Raw genomic sequence first — 17,926 nt, 5'->3', positions numbered from 1 at the left:
GCCGTTGGAATTAACCAGTTAAGGTTAAAATCCCCGACCCGGCCGGGAATCGAACCCGGGACCCTCTGAACGGAAAGCCAGTACGCTGACCGTTCAGCCAACGAGTCGGACACAACCCTGGTGTCTTGGCTCGAATGCGTCGCAACTGGATTCGGAGAAGTGAAGCCTGCAGGGAAGCCCAGGGTGATCACTTTGAACAATTGCTACGAGTTTTACTTTGGTATGTCAGATGTTACGCCATTTCTGCAACGTAATGGCTTGGGAGTACAGTACAGTATCGCCTTAGTATTTTGAGTCTCGATAGGTCGATATTCTCATAAATCCGAGCAGGGAAATTGATGTACCGGTAACAAAAATTATAAATCGAGAGTTTCAGTGCGCGAGTGCGGAAGACGTGCTTGTTAAAACGCTAGACATTGACCTTGAACGCATTTCGGCAGTTGCTCAATCCTACACTGCATGTGTTTTTTTTTTGCTACTTGCTTTACGTCGCACCGACACAGATACGTCTTATGGCGACTATGGGACAGGAAAGGGCTAGGTGTGGGAAGAAAGCGGCCATGCTTTAATTAAGGTACAGCCCCACCATTTGTCTGGTGTGAAAATCGGAATCCACGGAAAACCATATTCAGGGCTGCCGACAGTGGGGTTCGAACCTACTATCTCCCGAATACTGGATACTGGCCGCACTTAAGTGACTGCAGCTATCGAGCTCGGTTTTTTGATTCTTTACGTGTGTTCGAGAAATTTATATTTTGTTACTTATTCACTACGAGTTAAAACAGAAGACACTTTGCGTTTTTAAGGGCCGATGACCTTAAAACAGCAATCATCATCATTAACACGTATAAAAATTCAATAAATGCTTGTTTTATATTCATCACTACTGAAATATGAAAACAATTCAATCAAATTAGTTATTTCATTCCCACACTCGTAGAGGGGTGGGTGGGCCGTCAGCTATACGTGTAGCTCTTGGGCCATGGAGTAAGGAAGTAGAGTTGTGAGGATGAAATAATTCAAGTTGGACGTATGTCTTGTACATACAATAAATTGAATTGAACATGTTAGTAAATACCTGAACGCGCAGAGAGATAACCGCAGCAACAACACGGACCCCGGAGGAGGCCCGCAGAACACACCACCCAGGACAGAGACCCCCCCAAACACCCCGTTTATTGAGTACGTTTTCATGGTACGATGTTGACATAGTACAATGTTGACATACATACCTGGGTAAATAAATAAACAAACAAACAGATAGAAGTGGTTGGCCTTGAACTTGCTGTGCCGAGTGAGACGAGTTCTTAGTCCAGATATGTGAACAAAACAAGCACTGAGGTCATTGACCATGCTACACGTTTAAAGGCTGCAGAGCAGAGTAAAGGCGATGTATCACAAGGCCAAACTTAAACATGTAACAGAACGTAAGATGTAACTCTGTCACATGAGAAACGAAACACACCCGGGCTGGGGAAACAAACACAGATCTTGCAGCACTGTCTTGAAGCACAGGAGAGAAGTACACCGGGACCACGACACAAAAGGTGAATTAAAGACGGAAAAAGTATTGTGTCACATGAAGCTAAAGAGATGTTATAAATAAACGAAATAAACTAAATAATAAAAATAATAATTATATAAAAATAACAATAATATTAATAACAAAACATCAAATATGAATAACAAGTATACGACTTAAAAGGAGAGTAAAAAGAGGAATAAGACGAAAGTATGAACAGGTGAATAATAATAATAATAATAATAATAATAATAATAATAATAATAATAATAATACCGGTAATGTTATTTGCTTTACGTCCCACTAACTACTCATACTGTTTCTGGAGGCGCTGTAATTTAGTCCCGCAGGAGTTATTTTTACGTGCCAGTAAATCTACCGACACGAGGCTGACGAGCACCTTCGAATGCCACCGGACGGACCCAAGATCGAGCCTGCTAAGTTGGAAACAAGAAACCAGTGCTTTAAACGTCTGAGCAACTCAGACTGGCCACTTTTATTTTGCTTTATTTTACCATTACACATATGCTTTTCGTTTGCAAGCACGAAATAATAATGTAATTTTTTACGTCCCAATAACTACTTTGGCGGGTTTTGGAGACGCCGAGGTGCTGGAATGTTGTACCGCAGGACTTTTTTTAATGCAAGTAAATCTACAGACACGAAACTGGCGTATTTCAGCACCTTCAAATACCCCCGAATTGAGCCTCCATCGAACCTGCCAAGATGGGATCAGAATACCAGCGCTCTATCGTCCGAGGTACTCAACCCGGCATTAGAGCTTGGAATACGTTGGTCGTGCGGTTAGGGGCGCGAAATTGTGAACTTTCAGTGGGGAGATACTGGGTTCGAACTCCACTGTCGACAGCCCTGAAGATGGTTCTCCGTGATTTCCCATTTTCACATCAGGAAAATGCTGGATTTGAACCTCATTTAGCTCACGAACGCTTCCTTCTCACTTCTACACCTTTTCTATCCCATCGTCGCCATAAGACATATCTGTGTAGGTGCGACTTAAAGCCAATTTTGAAAATCATCATAATTAGGACATTATACAACTGTCGAGATCCATAGTTATAAACGATGAGAAGTATTTTCTAGGCAGACATTATTGGCGAGTAGTCAATAATAATAATAATAATAATAATAATAATAATAATAATAATAATAATAATAATAATAATGGTATTTGCGTTACGTTTACGGTTTTCGGAGAGGATGAGGTGCCGGAATTTAGTCCCGCAGGGGTTCTATTTACGTGCCACTAAATCTACCGGGACGAGTGTGACGTATTTGAGCACATTCAAAAACTACCGAACTGGGCCAAGTTCGAACCTGCGAGGTTGGAGTCAAAGGACCAGCACCTCAACCTTCTGAGCCACACAGCCCGGCAGGAGGCACGAAATGTAGGTACGTTTAATTTATTTATTTGTATAACATGTCCATTATTCGTTTGAAGTAAAACGTTGGCTGTGCTTGCCTAATTCAATTCAATCCCATGCTTGCTTTCGTTGGCGTAAAGACATAGGTTTTCAGGTCATTTTCATACTCACTAGACCATGGGGCTGACGACCACAGATATCCCAATCCCCTAAATGACGTAACAGCAAATGAACCAGTATTAACGCTGACAATTCGATACAGCTCCAGGGTCCGAAACCGATAACTAGGGTTGTCTGACGGAAACTAAATACTAACAACAAAACCAGTCTGGCGAGAATGTAACGTAACATGGTGAACACCGGTAGCAGCCTTCAGCTGTTATCGTAGTTCAGTTGCTCGTAAACATAAAACTAGTTTGGCAAGTATATTACGTAACATCTCGTGGCTTTGCATTAGCGTTCAGCTGTTACGGTAGTATATTTGCTCTGAAACATAAACAGAAACCGGTTTGGCACGGATGGCGCGTGACTTGCCTGTTATCAACGGAAAGCTATTCATTCTCAGAACAAGGCATACTACCTATTCTAAAAACATCGTATCCCTTTGCTCTCGAAAATAACTTCCGCGGATTACTAAAAGTTTGATATATAGTGGTTCGTCACATCGTTCTCTATTGCTACAAGAAATATCTGCACGTATACACCTAACACCCTGTATATCTGATTCATCATCTGTTCCGTCCGCCCCCACACCTACACAATCTCAGCTAGTGGAACCCCTTCGAAAAAAAAATCATGCCACCGAGCACCGAGAGAGAGAGAGAGAGAGTGTAATTGATAGTTTTCAGCAGCGAGACAATAAAAGTGCTGCTTAGCACAGTTTAGCTTAGCCTTCTATTCGTGACATAGCATGCCACAGCTTGGCATAGCTTAGCTTAGCTTTCTGTGTGTGGTGGTGACTTTCAGAGTCTAATATAATATATATTAAGGTACTCGTCCACGATGCAACAAAACTTGCATGCCACTTTTGTGTTGCGCAAGAAAAATGGCACGTACTGTTTACACACAGCACGCAAGTTTGCCTCTTTTCTTGTTGCGCAACACGAAAACTTGCGCGCCGAAAGAAATGTTGCACCGAGTGTTTACACCATGCTACTTGAGTGGCGCAAGTTTCCTCGCATGCAACTTCCCTAGTCAGCTGTTCTAGCGGATGTGAGTGTTGATAGTATCAAGCATGTCTTCTGGTAAGGTGTTATCGGCGGCTTGCTTATCGCTGATTTTATTACGGCGACGAAGAAAAAGACGAGAAAGAGCGAAACGGAAATGCTGGGTGAGGGAATGGATTTTAGGTCGTGAACATTGTGGAGTTGTTAATAACTTGCTACAGGAATTGTACATGGGAGACCAAGTCTTCTACAAGAATTTCCTACGAATGTCAGCGACTGATTTTGAATATCTGCTGAGAAGAGTAACGCCGTTGATACAAAAGGAAGACACACTAATGAGAAAATCAATATCAACAACGGAACGGCTTGTGTTGACATTGAGATATTTAGCAACAGGTAAGACGACTTTTTAAAAAATATGGATTTTTATACAGTACACATAAGGTACCATTTCTCTTACCTTATTGTAATTTCCTACATTTTGTTTTGTTACAGGTGACAGCTGTCAATCATTGATGTATCTATTTCGGATACCGACATGCACTATTTCACGTGTAATACCTGAAGTTTGTGATGCTATTTACAGCGTGATGAAAGAAGACTACATAAAGGTATATAAATGTTACTTTATTGTCATTGTGGATACATTTTAGATTATGATTTTACTGAATCTGTTCGTCTTCCTGTTGCACAACATAATAGTCATGTAAAGGTAGAACATTTAAATCTGTTGTTGTCTGTGACGTCAGAACTGTCGGCAATGGAGCTGATACGCCAAACCTCTTTGCTGCATATTCATTATTAATTTCTAATATACATTGTTGTATGCCAGTTTTCAGTTTGTACCTAAAATAATCGTCAAGCTGTCGCATTTCATTTGCCACGTATTCTCCAAAGACACTAAATTCATCTTTTTTACTAGCATTCTGTAGAAACGCCATACATTGGTTAATAGCAGCCTGTTCTTGAAATTCAGAACTGCGGCGTCGTTTCCTATCACTCCTTTGGGACACACTAGAAGTGCCCGGACTAGGTGATGGAGACAAACAGCTATTTTGGGAGAATGAATCATGATTGACAGTTGATTCATTTCCTAAGTCTGCGTCACAGTCATAATCGATGTGGTGTTCCTCGATACTTGGACTTCTCTCTGGAACCATTCCCTGTAATAAACCAAGTTTCAGTTGTTACAACAATGATGGTGATAATGATATGAACAACAATAATACATGACTATGTAACCAGTTATATATTAGGTAGTAAAATCAATATAACATCCTACTTATAAAAAAATCCCTACCACCTCGAAAGTAGCCAGTTACCTAGAAGCCCCTTGTACAATATTTTGGGAGCAAATCGCTAACCCATGTAGTTGGAAGTCAGGTTACTTCCAGTACTTATTATTATTATTATTATTATTATTATTATTATTATTATTATTATTATTATTATTATTTTCTTGCTTTCTAGGTCCCAAACACAGAAGAGGACTGGGTAGAAATAGCCATAGATTTCCACGAGAAGTGGAATTTCCCTAACTGTATTGGAACATTGGGTGGAAAACACGTCAACATTCGAGCTCCAGCAAACAGAGGCAGTTTGTACTTCAACTACAAAAGTGCTCATAGTATAATTTTAATGGCACTAGCAGATGCAAACTACAAACTGATCTACATTAATGTTGGTTCTAAAGGCAGAGATTCTGATGGAGGGTTATTCGACAGGAACTGTTCTCTGTCGAAAGCCCTTGAAAGCAACACATTAAATATTCCCAGTGCAAAGCCTTTGCCGGGAAGAACAATTTCAGTACCACATGTCATTGTTGCAGATGATGCATTTGCACTAAAACCCCACACAATGAAGCCATTTGCTTTCAGAAACCAAAGTGTCCAAGAGCGAATATTCAACTACCGTTTATCAAGGGCTAGAAGAGTTATAGAGAACGTCTTCGGAATTATCTCTGCTAGATTTCGATGCCTCAGAAGAACAATGGAACTAGAACCTAATAAAGTGAAGACAATCGTGTGTGCTGTTTGTGTGTTACATAATTTTTTAATTAAACGTTCCGCTGCAATATATGCCCCAAGGGGAACATTCGGCAGGGAAAGTGGAGATGGAACTGTTACGGAGGGTACTTGGCGCAGTGAAGAATATGAATTGGTGCCATTACAAAGAAGTGCTGCTAGAAATGCTCATGCATCAGCTAAAAACATTCGGGAGGAGTTCAAAGAGTATTTTTGCCGTGAAGGAGAAGTTCCTTGGCAATACAGATATATATAAGGCAAGAGTACTTACCAAAGAATCCACTGTGTCATTGTCAGTGCCGGTGTGGCGAAACATAAACTGAAGTGCATCGAAGAATTCCCACTTCGTATGGTATTTATCATTTGCGCCACTTCCAGATTTTGTTGTTGTCATTTTCTTTCTCTCGTTGGTGTATTGGGACCTCAGTCTGTGGATCTTCATCTTAATCTCATCCGGTGACATGTTGAACTCTTTTCCGATGTCACTCAAAGCTCTCTGACGTTTTTGTTTATTTCTATAGTCTGTTGCCTCAACCTTCCATAAACATTCCTGTGCTTCAACTAAATCTATCAGCTTTCTCGTCATCTCCCGTGTCCATTTCGTGTTCTGAGACATTGTAACCTGTAAATTAAGTTACATAAATTATGCAGTTATTTTATAGTAAGATGGGTACCCCGGTATTTAGTTTGAGGCATGTTATGTTTCATTCACAATAAAGGATATACAGGTACGCACTTACCTTAATTTATTCCCGAGTGCGAACCTCTCAAACACCAGTATAATGCCACAGCATACGACCACGTGAGAAAGTTGCGCCACAAAAATGATCTAAACTTTCCACGCCACTTTCAGATGGCGCAACTTCCTCTCTTCCACTGTGTACACGATGCCACTTTTGACATTGCACGCAACTTGGAAGTTGCGCAGAACTCGAGTGGCACGTGCAACTTTTCGAATTGCATGACTGTTTACACGAAGCCACTCAACTTTTCTTGCTCAAATCGAAGTTGCATGCCATTTTAGTTGCACCGTGGACGAGTACCTTTAGACTGTGATAGCAATCAGACACGTACTGAATCGGTTGCTCAGAAGGCAACGAGACCCATCACTACTGATAATGCCAGATGAGCTCTATAGAGGAATTGAAGTGATACCGGTAGATGGTATAAATGACCATGATTATTTTTTTCGTACCGTATTTAAAAATATAGTTTTTTTAGACGCAAAGTCTCAGCTCTTTCAAAGGATGTGACTTTCTAAAGAATACGGCTAAGGCTTGTAGAAAGTTACTTTCCTTCACAGTTTTCAAACTGAGTACTGAACCTTTTGATGTCTAAGTATTTTCGTTTATTGAAAGCTCCGACCTCCGATAATATTCCAGTATATTGAGTACGGCACCCGACGCAAATTCAAAGAAAATGTGCGCAAGTTCATAAACATGACTAAATAATAACACAAAGCAAAGAAAGATGACTTAAAACAGGATATTAGTGAGGCATATTGCTTAAAATAGACAAAATATTAATCTACAATTGAAAAGAAGTCCTAAAAGTAAAAAAAGGCAGAAATGACGAAGAGACGACTTAATAAGCACCGTTACGCACTTATATAATCAGAGTGGCATGATCAGAGCCGGCCCCGTGGTGTAGGGTAGCGTGCCTGCCTCTTACCCGGAGGCCCCGTGTCAGGTCAGGGATTTTTACCTGGACCTGAGGGCTGGTTCGAGGTCCACTCAGCCTACGTGATTAGAATTGAGGAGCTATCTGAAGGTGAGATAGCGGCCCCGGTATAGAAAGCCAAGAATAACGGCCGAGAGGATTCGTCGTGCTGACCACACGCCACCTCGTAATCTGCAGGCCTTCGAGCTGAGCAGCGGTCGCTTGTAGTCCAAGCCCCTTCAAGGGCTGTAGTGCCATGGGGTTTGGTTTGGTTTGGCACGATCAGAATGTATACCGGTACGTTAGCAATGTGTTTAGCAGACCCTACACGGTCAATAAAACTGTCAGTACCGGTATCGAAAAATATTGACAGTAATACTGATCGTGTGTGGACTGGAATGATGGAATGAAGGCCAGTACTGAAGCAGATCCGGATTTCCTGATCTGCGAGCGTCAGTACTGTAGAGTGGTGGGGATACTGACAGTTATACTGACCGTGTGAGTGCGTTCGTCATTATTTCTGTCAGTATTAACGGAGGAGGGATGGACAACAAATGTATTTCTCACCAAGGCCAAGTAGAGGTGCTTGTGGAACCGCCAAGTAGGCTTATCGAGCTATATGAAACTCTGCCAGAATAAATGTAACACAATACTCCACATGTTTCCACAACTGCTGTAATGGTGGAAACTGGTGACATTTTAGCGGAAAACTTTAAATCTTCAAAATTCCTACAGTTGCAAGAATCCTCAATGTCCCCGCTAATCTTTCTGCCGCTGATAAACAGGTTCGCATGCTTGTATTTTGCCTTATTAGAAAATACTCTACCATTCCTAGTAATTTCGCAAAAGTAGGCCTCATTCGGAGATAGTTCTGATAAACTTCTGCTTCGATATATTGTATTTCCCTCAACAACTTCATATGAGTAGTGGTTAATGTGATTAGTTGGCACCCCCGGAAGTCTGAGTTCGATTCCCGGCTCTGCCACGCAATTTGAAAAGTAGTACGAGGGCTGGAACGGGGTCCACTCAGCCTCGGGAGGTCAACTGAATAGAGGTGGGTTCGATTCCCACCTCAGCCATCCTAGGAGTGGCTTTACGTGGTTTTCCACTTCTCCAGGCAAATGCCGGGATGGTACCTAACTTAAGGACACGGCCGCATCCTTTCCTCTTTCTTGTCTATCCCTTCCAATCTTCCCACCCCCCCACCAAGTACCCGTTCATCTTAGCAGACGAGGCCGCTGGACGAGGTACTGGTCATCCTCCCCAGTTGTATACCCCGACTCAAAGTCTCACGCTCCATTACACTGTCCTTGAGGCTGTAGAGGTGGGCCCTCGCTGAGTCCGAGGAAAAAAACAACCCTGGAGGGTAAACAGATTATAAGAAGTGGAAGAAGAAGAACTTCATATGAGAATACTCTTCTCTTGTTTTTTTTTGCTAGTTGCTTTACGTCGCATCGACACAGATAGGTCATGGCGACGATGGAATAGGAAAGGGCTAGGAGTGGGAAGGAAGGACCGAGGCCTTAATTAAGGAACAGCTCCAGCATTTGCCTTGGGTGAAAATGGGAAACCACGGAAAACCATCTTCAGGGCTGCCGACAGTGGTGTTCGAACCCACTATCTCCCGAATACTGGATACTGGCCGCATTTAAGCGACTGCAGTTATCGAGCTAAAGACAATGGGTTGGAATATAGTACCATATCTGAAGTACTTATTTGATTATTGTTTGGTCGAAGGAGCTATACCAGATGAATGGAGAGTTGCTATTGTAGCCCCAGTGTATAAAGGAAAGGGTGATAAACATAAAGCTGAAAATTACAGGCCAGTAAGTTTGACATGCATTGTATGTAAGCTTTGGGAAGGCATTCTTTCTGATTATATTAGACATGTTTGTGAAATCAGTAACTGGTTCGATAGAAGGCAATTCGGTTTTAGAAAAGGTTATTCCACTGAAGCTCAACTTGTAGGATTCCAGCAAGATATAGCAGATATCTTGGATTCTGGAGGTCAAATGGATTGTATCGCGATTGACATGTCTAAAGCATTTGATAGGGTGGATCATGGGAGACTACTGGCAAAAATGAGTGCAATTGGACTAGACAAAAGAGTGACTGAATGGGTTGCTATATTTCTAGAAAATAGATCTCAGAGAGTTAGAGTAGGTGAAGCTTTGTCTGACCCTGTAATAGTTGAGAGGGGAGTTCCTCAGGGCAGTGTTATCGGACCTTTATGTTTTCTTATATATATAAATGATATGAGTAAAGGAGTGGAATCGGAGGTAAGGCTTTTTGCGGATGATGTTATTCTCTATAGAGTGATAAATAAGTTACAAGATTGTGAGGAACTGCAACGTGACCTCGAAAATGTTGTGAGATGGACAGCAGGCAATGGTATGTTGATAAACGGGGCTAAAAGTCAGGTTGTGAGTTTCACAAATAGGAAAAGTCCTCTCAGTTTTAATTACTGCGTTGATGGGGTGAAAGTTCCTTTTGGGGATCATTGTAAGTATCTAGGTGTTAATATAAGGAAAGATCTTCACTGGTGTAATCACATAAATGGGATTGTAAATAAAGGGTACAGATCTCTGCACATGGTTATGAGGGTGTTTAGGGGTTGTAGTAAGGATGTAAAGGAGAGTGCATATAAGTCTCTGGTAAGACCCCAACTAGAGTATGGCTCCAGTGTATGGGACCCTCACCAGGATTACCTGATTCAAGAACTGGAAAAAATCCAAAGAAAAGCAGCTCGATTTGTTCTGGGTGATTTCCGACAAAAGAGTAGCGTTACAAAAATGTTCCAATGTTTGGGTTGGGAAGAATTGAGAGAAAGAAGAAGAGCTGCTCGACTAAGTGGTATGTTCCGAGCTGTCAGCGGAGAGATGGCGTGGAATGACATTAGTAGACGAATAGGTTTGAATGGCGTCTATAAAAGTAGGAAAGATCACAATATGAAGATAAAGTTGGAATTCAAGAAGACAAACTGGGGCAAATATTCATTTATAGGAAGGGGAGTTAGGGATTGGAATAACCAAGGGAGATGTTCAATAAATTTCCAATTTCTTTGAAATCATTTCGGAAAAGGCTAGGAAAGCAACAGATAGGGAATCTGCAACCTGGGCGACTGCCCTAAGTGCAGATCAGTATTGATTGATTGAGCTCGGTTCTTCTTGTTTACGTTTTGTGCGGAGTGCTACACATGTCCGTCTTTTACGATTCTTTTTGATAGAATACCGCAATTTCAAGTTATATATCTCATTCCGTATTGACGGTTATTGACTTTTTATTTGTACAGTGAGAATACCGCAATGATAAGCAAGTGCACTAGTACTGACCAAAATATTGACAGTAGGGATGGGCGCGACTGAAGCCTGGAATCGAGAGCGTCGACTCCATCGACTCTGAACAACCGGTCTCGGTGCGCATGAAACCTCTCGACTCCAAGCGAACTTGACTCTCATTACGGGGCCGCTTGCGAGTCGATGCGCGGAAAATAACATGAAATATCATACATGTTGCTGCTCATTTTCCCATTGGGTTTTTTAAGAGTATTTTAGAGTGAAGTACGATATCGTTAACGAAGACGACGAGCGTAATGTTGTAGTTGAAATAAAATTAAACGTGTCATGTCAGAAAGTATCGGCATAGCAGACCACGGACATTTAATTTCACGTCTTTATTTGTCGTGATCAGGAGATTGATAAACAGATATCGATGGTAAATCATTATGAATTGTACATGAACGATGAAAACAAATCTAAATGGGTAAATCCTCTAACATAATTCGAACATGGATTACACCATTAAAAGCCTCCGTGCTCAGACGGCAACGCGTTGGCCCGTCACCGCTGGATTCCGTGGTTCAAATCCCGGTCACTCCACGTGAGGTTTGTTTTTCTCCGGGTACCTACTCCTGTTTCCCTGTCATCTTCCATTCTAGCAACACTCTCCAACATCATATCATTTTATCTGTCAGTCATTCATCATTGCCCCAGAGGAATGCGACAGGCCTCGGCAACCGGTACAATTCCTATCCTCGCCGCAGGATGGGGACTTCATTCATTCCATTCCTGACTCGGTCACTGACTGGAAAACAGGTTTAGGTTATCATTATAATTCAAGGACCACGTTAAGTCTTGTTGCATTATTATTATTATTATTATTATTATTATTATTATTAGTAGTAGTAGTAGTAGTAGTAGTAGTAGTAGTAGTATACACAAAAGCCCCTTTTCTCGACAGTGACCTCTGCCCAGCTCGAAGGCCGGTAGATTACGAGGTGACGTGTGTTCAGCACGACGAATCCTCTCGACCGTTATTCTTGGCTTTCTAGACCCGGTCTCTACCTCACCGTCATCATGAAACCTGAGATACAGGTAAAAATCCCTGACCTGGCCGGAATCGATCCCGGGGCCTCCCTAGACTGCGGAGGCGGCTATTATGACGCACGTTTGGTAAAATATTTGTTGTAAAATCATACTCCAAGCACTCGCTTCTTTTTTGTTCTGTTTTATGCCCCAGGCCAAGCGTATTAATCATTTACAATTTTAAAAAAACCTAACCCAGTCCAGAATCGAACCCGAGATCGCCGGGTGATAAGCGCAATCGTTGCCCCATTCACCGCGGAGCTGAACTGGTTGGAGTCAATATTGGCGATTATGTAAAAGTATACTGTCAGATTATTATTACCACTACAGTTATCGTCATCATTATCATCATCGTCGCCAAAATAGACCTACAACATTAACACTAACGATGATAAAATCTCGAAACAATATTTAATGTTTGCTGGCTAATAATCATCTTGTATTCACCGTATCACGAGTTACCAAGGGAGGAACGTGGAACTATAATTCCAAGCAGTTCCGACAATAGTTGAGAGATGGCGTACGGGATCAGTGGAGTCGACACTGGAGTCGAGAGTATCGGTTCCAGAGGTAGCAGTCTCAACTCTTCGCGACTCCGTTCGCCAGTGATGGGTTGCGACTGGAATCGCGAAGAATCGATTCCATATACCTGGGGAATCGGGTACCCGATTCCGGAATCGATTCCGAGGAACTAGTAGCACCATCTATGATGCAGATACGTAAACACGTGCAGCACGAATGTGTTCTGTAATGTGAGTTCGTTTTGGTTTATAACCAGGTCTGTTTACAAGCCATGCCTGCTTTTATTGTAATTTCCTGGAGTTATATACTCTAATGCGACTGTAGTTTCATCAGAAACTATGATCCTCTGTTTGAAACTATTCAAATTGTATTAAATCAAAACTTGTACGAGGATTATGACATAATATAACAGTACTCTTTCTACAAAATACAATTGTACTAAGGAGACAACCTTAACTAATGTTAAGCAGTGATGAAAAGAAAAATAGTAATTCTGAGAGTTTCTCATAATAATATTTAGTAGTAGTATGAAATGTTCTTATTTTTCTACAACTTTTCCCACACCTATGGGGTCGCGGGTGCGAACTGTATCGCGCATGTTGATTTGGCCCTGTTTTACAACCGGATGCCTTTCGTGACGCCAACCCTATGTGGAGGGATATAATCACTATTGCGTGTTCCTGCGGTGGATGGTAGTGTAGTGTGCTGTCTGAATCTGAACAGGAAAATGTTGGGGCAAACACAAACACCCAGTCCCTGGGCCAAGAGAACTAATTGGAGGCGATTAAAATCCCCCACCCTGCCGGGAATCGAACCCGGGACCCTCCGAACCGAAGGCCTCAGCGCTGACCATTCAGCCAGTGAACCCGACAGTGGTACGGTATGTTCATTGCAAATTAAATGCAACGGAAGCCAGTATGTTGGGAAACAAGTTGTATACTTATTAAAAATGTGACTTAATTCCACATATTTTATACGTTTATACTAGCGATAATTGAAAACCACATTAGGAAAATACAGTATGAGCATAATAACAATGCCGATTGCTACACCCAGTGTCGAAATGTGTAATGTGATTTCCAGACTACCAGGGTAAATTGTTATTTCATTATGTGGCATAATTCATTCACGACAACCAGTTACACATTTCACTGTATACAAAAGAAATAGTAAATATTACACGTTCGAATTTACTCCACTTAAATACGGAAGACTCACTCTATTGAGTGCGACCGGAACACTCGTGACGTAATCGGGAACCGATTCCTCGCATGCGACCGCGGAGTCGTAGGAACCGATTCTCGCGATTCCAGGCGTCATTCGCGCACATCACTACCGTTCGCAACCCATCCCTAATTGACAGTAATAATGATCATGTAAGGTCGCTACAAAATTGATGCGTACTGTCAATATTATTGACTCAGTATTACTGACCGTGTAGGGTCTGCTTATATGACGCAACAGTTGCATGGTGACATGTCATCAGCATCTGTAACCTGTTGTTATTTGATTTGCCTTTAGCAACAACCACTATCCGTGATTTTGTTTCGAAGTGTACTTTTTGTTTTTTGATGTTGATAATAATTTGTTTTGTATAGCATGTATGTGTCAGTTTAATTGCGTTAATCCACTTTTTTCGTTGATAACTTGTGATTTTTATCATTTTTTTGACTGTCTCCATAACATTCAACATATTGGATGGTACGTATAAACACGAGTATTTAGTATAGGGGTATACTTAACTTTTACGAACAAGTAGCCCGTTGTGCTTCCTAAGAAGATGAGCCTGTACCTAGTAGCTGAGCACATAGGTACTCATTTTACGTAGGTAGCGTAGTTTAAGCTCACATTTCTATGAGTGGATTGTCGTCCTTGGTATGAATACAAAAGCGTACCTTCTCAGGTTGATAATCAATCAATCAATCAATCAATCAATCAATCAATCAATCAATCAATCAATCTCTTTATTATCATTAAGCAATTAATATGCAATAGAAATCTTCGCATACATATGTAATAAGTTATAATTTTGGTACGTAGTATTTACAGCATTCTGCAGTTAGATACGGTATTGCATCCATTTCAAATAACTCCTTTCTTGAATAAAACGGATGTTGCTAGAGTCATTGCTTCACTCTAGCTTTGAACATGACCGAGCAAGTGGCCGTGCAGTTAGGGTCGCGAAGCTGTGAGCTTGCATTCGGGAAATAGCAAGGTAGTTAGAATGAGAGGTAGGGATCACGCGCAGGTCTCCCCACCACGCTTGGCCGTCGGTGACGTCATCGAGAACCCGTCTTCTGTATGTGGTAGCACACGGCTGTGAGCTCTTCTCTTTTAGCCACAAGTATAATAATAATAATGTTATTTGCTTTACGTCCCGCTAACTACTTTTACGGTGTTCGGAGATGCTGAGGTGCCGGAATTTCGTCCCACAGGAGTTCTTTTACATGCCAGTAAATCTACCGACACGAAGCTATCGTATTTGAGCACCTTCAAATACCACCGGACTGAGCCAGAATCGAACCTGCCAAGTTGGGGTTAGAAGGCCAGAGCCTTAACCGTCTGAGCCACTCAGCCCAGCTTAGCCACAAGTTAGAGATAAGAGAGCGTCATTGATATTTTAAAATCACCTCAGAAAAGGCATTCCACTTCATTATTACATTAGAGTAATAATAGCAGATCAAATACGGTGTGAATCAAGCAGGGTTTCTGAATTATTTCAATCTGTATAAAAGGTTGTAACAATGCTAAGACTGTGATTGCAGTGGAATGGCCATTCCATATGTTCATGTTCTCAACATCTATGATAACAATAACAAGGGGCTCTAATTGTTACAGACGGGAACATTAAAGCTTGTTGACTGCAAGAAGTATGTCCATTGTTACAAACAATATTAGGAAACTACATACACTGCCCACAACACAAACAGTAAATGTTCTCCAAGTGCCAGAATCTGACAAATGCCACGTTAACATTAAGATAGGCTATATAAATTAATGAGCCTGTACATTAACATTCTTTGCACTGGTTTCATATACAACATAATTAACTGCCTTTCATAAAAAATTAACAGGGGTGTTATACACAAAGAATAATGCTAATATTTTTTAGAAAGTATTATCAGGCACACTTATCTATAACAGAAGTGGATTTTTTTTGCTCTTCTTTCTTTGGTGTAGATATTGATTCCCATAGGGAACCTAAAATCAGTATTGTATTAACTGAAACCCGTTCTCTTGAATGTCTTACTTTTGTTTATAGCGTTCATTCGAATAAAAGAATGGCTTCTCACGAAGCAACTTGCACACTCATAAATTTTGGGGAATTTCTTCTTCAGGATATCCGTAAGGTTTGTTAGCACCCTCTTTCAGTTCTTTCCCGTGGTAAAATTTGAACTCTTTTTCCATCTGAACTACTGTGGTGTACCATCTTTCTGTAGGCTGCATCAAATTGTCTCTGGATGTCTTTGAAATCTAATTTCCACTCCTTGTAGGTTACCTGTTTTCTGTCCGTAATTGCTTTCTATTGAAATAATAACATTAAGTTATTTATTAGACCACCTTAATGTTATTATTTCAATCAAATATCATCAATACAGACCAAAATGATATTTATTACGTGTAATTGCTTTCTATGTCGAGGTTGTTCTACTTTACCCTAAAAGCTATATAGCTAGTGATGTCTTCAAGCAGCTCATCACGATCCTTGGTTTCGCGACTGTCCTCGAGCTGTTTCACTAGCTCTTCAAGGGCTTTAATGAACCCTTGCTCATCCTCAGTTAAAACATAGGATGTTGTGGGCTCAACGCTGGCCTTAGACTGGCACACAATATCCGAGTTTTGATCGACTTCATCAGTAGCATATAACATATTTGGACGTAATGCTTCAGAATCTTCTGGAGAACAGTTGGAATTTCTTATCACCTTGGAAGCAATGAGGCTGAGAAGCAATGATTTAACCCTTTGCGTCACAGCTGTCGGAAGAGGATGGTCATAAAATCTTTCGAACCCTCGAAGCTGAGAAAGATAGTTATCAATAATGTGTTGATTAGTCTACTTCTTACTGCCACCATTTATTTAGGTCAGTGGCTTTTGGGAATATATGAAAATGTATGTTTCGTTTTTTCACGTGCCTGCTATGATTTGTGCAGCCTGCAATGGCTCAACCAACCATACTGAAAAGTGTACACTATTACTGCTTTTTATATTTATCATATAAATTAAACACACATGGTTTCTTATACATGATTCTTATTCGATCTACCTCTGCCTCATTCAGGGCAGCTTCAGAGCGAGGGTCCTGCGTGACGTCACAGCTCTGCTTTGCTACTGCGCATCTCTCGCATGATCCCTACTTTCTATTCTACGTACCTTGGGGAAATAGTGGGTTCGAATCACACTGTGGGCAGCTCTGAAGATCGTGTTGCATGGTTTCCCATTTCCATACCACCAAGCTGATTTTTTTTGTGTATATGTATATTAAGTTTAGGTTATGTTATATTTTTATTATGGTATATCAAAGGGCAAAGTATGTATTTAACAGGAACCTTCTTGGGACATTATATTCAAGGGCCCTTAATAAATACTGCAGCCAGTCCCTGCTATGAATGGTGTGAAAATATTGCTCATAGGGTCGGTTGGTGCATGCATTTCAGTGGGCTTGGCAGACTGACTTATAATAGCAATCACCCAGAACAAATTAAGCTGCTTTTCTTTGGATTTTTTCCAGTACTTGAATCAACTAATCCTTATAGGACAATCTAGACTTTTAAATACGCTAAACATCATACAACAGCCTAACCTCATGCTCTGTGGAGAAGCTATACCTTTTCAGAAGTCTGTAAAAAACCTAGGCGTTGTCATGAATGACACATTAAACTGGAATGACCATATAACAAGTGTCTGCAGAAAAGTATATGCATCTCTTCACACCCTAAAAATGAAACAATCCATTCTTCGACACAGTATGAAAATAAAACTTATTCAAACCCTCATTTTCCCAATAATTTATTACTGTGATGTCGTATTAACCGATGCAACTGCAGAACAAACTATGAAACTTCAAAGGGCAATGAACTCTTGCATACGATTTATATTTTCTTTGAACTTTAGGACACATATTTCCCCTTATTATGAGAAGCTATCCTGGCTGAAAATTGATCAACTAAGGAATTTACATACTGCGACACTAATTTTTCGACTTCTGAACGAATCTACACCTGAATACCTATCCTCACATTTTAACTTCCTCTCATCTTTCCATGGACATAATACCAGATCGACTTCT

The 17,926-nt window shown here is 41.0% G+C and overlaps 1 protein-coding gene across 1 annotated transcript in view; it reads left to right on the top strand.

Annotated features, from left to right (window-relative positions):
• Window positions 1–4,665: 4,665 nt before the first annotated feature.
• The window catches only part of LOC136865928 (zinc finger protein 25), a 260,844-nt gene continuing 247,583 nt past the window's right edge, over window positions 4,666–17,926 (top strand). Inside the window, exon 1 of the mRNA XM_068226562.1 lies at window positions 4,666–4,681. The gene's annotated coding sequence lies outside the window, so the exon portion shown is untranslated. The remainder of the gene's footprint in view (window positions 4,682–17,926) is intronic.

The sequence above is a fragment of the Anabrus simplex genome, chromosome 3, assembly GCF_040414725.1.
Source record: "Anabrus simplex isolate iqAnaSimp1 chromosome 3, ASM4041472v1, whole genome shotgun sequence".
NCBI classification, from domain to species: domain Eukaryota; kingdom Metazoa; phylum Arthropoda; class Insecta; order Orthoptera; family Tettigoniidae; genus Anabrus; species Anabrus simplex.
Note: the sequence above shows the minus strand (reverse complement) of the source record. Positions and strands in the feature narration are given on the sequence as shown.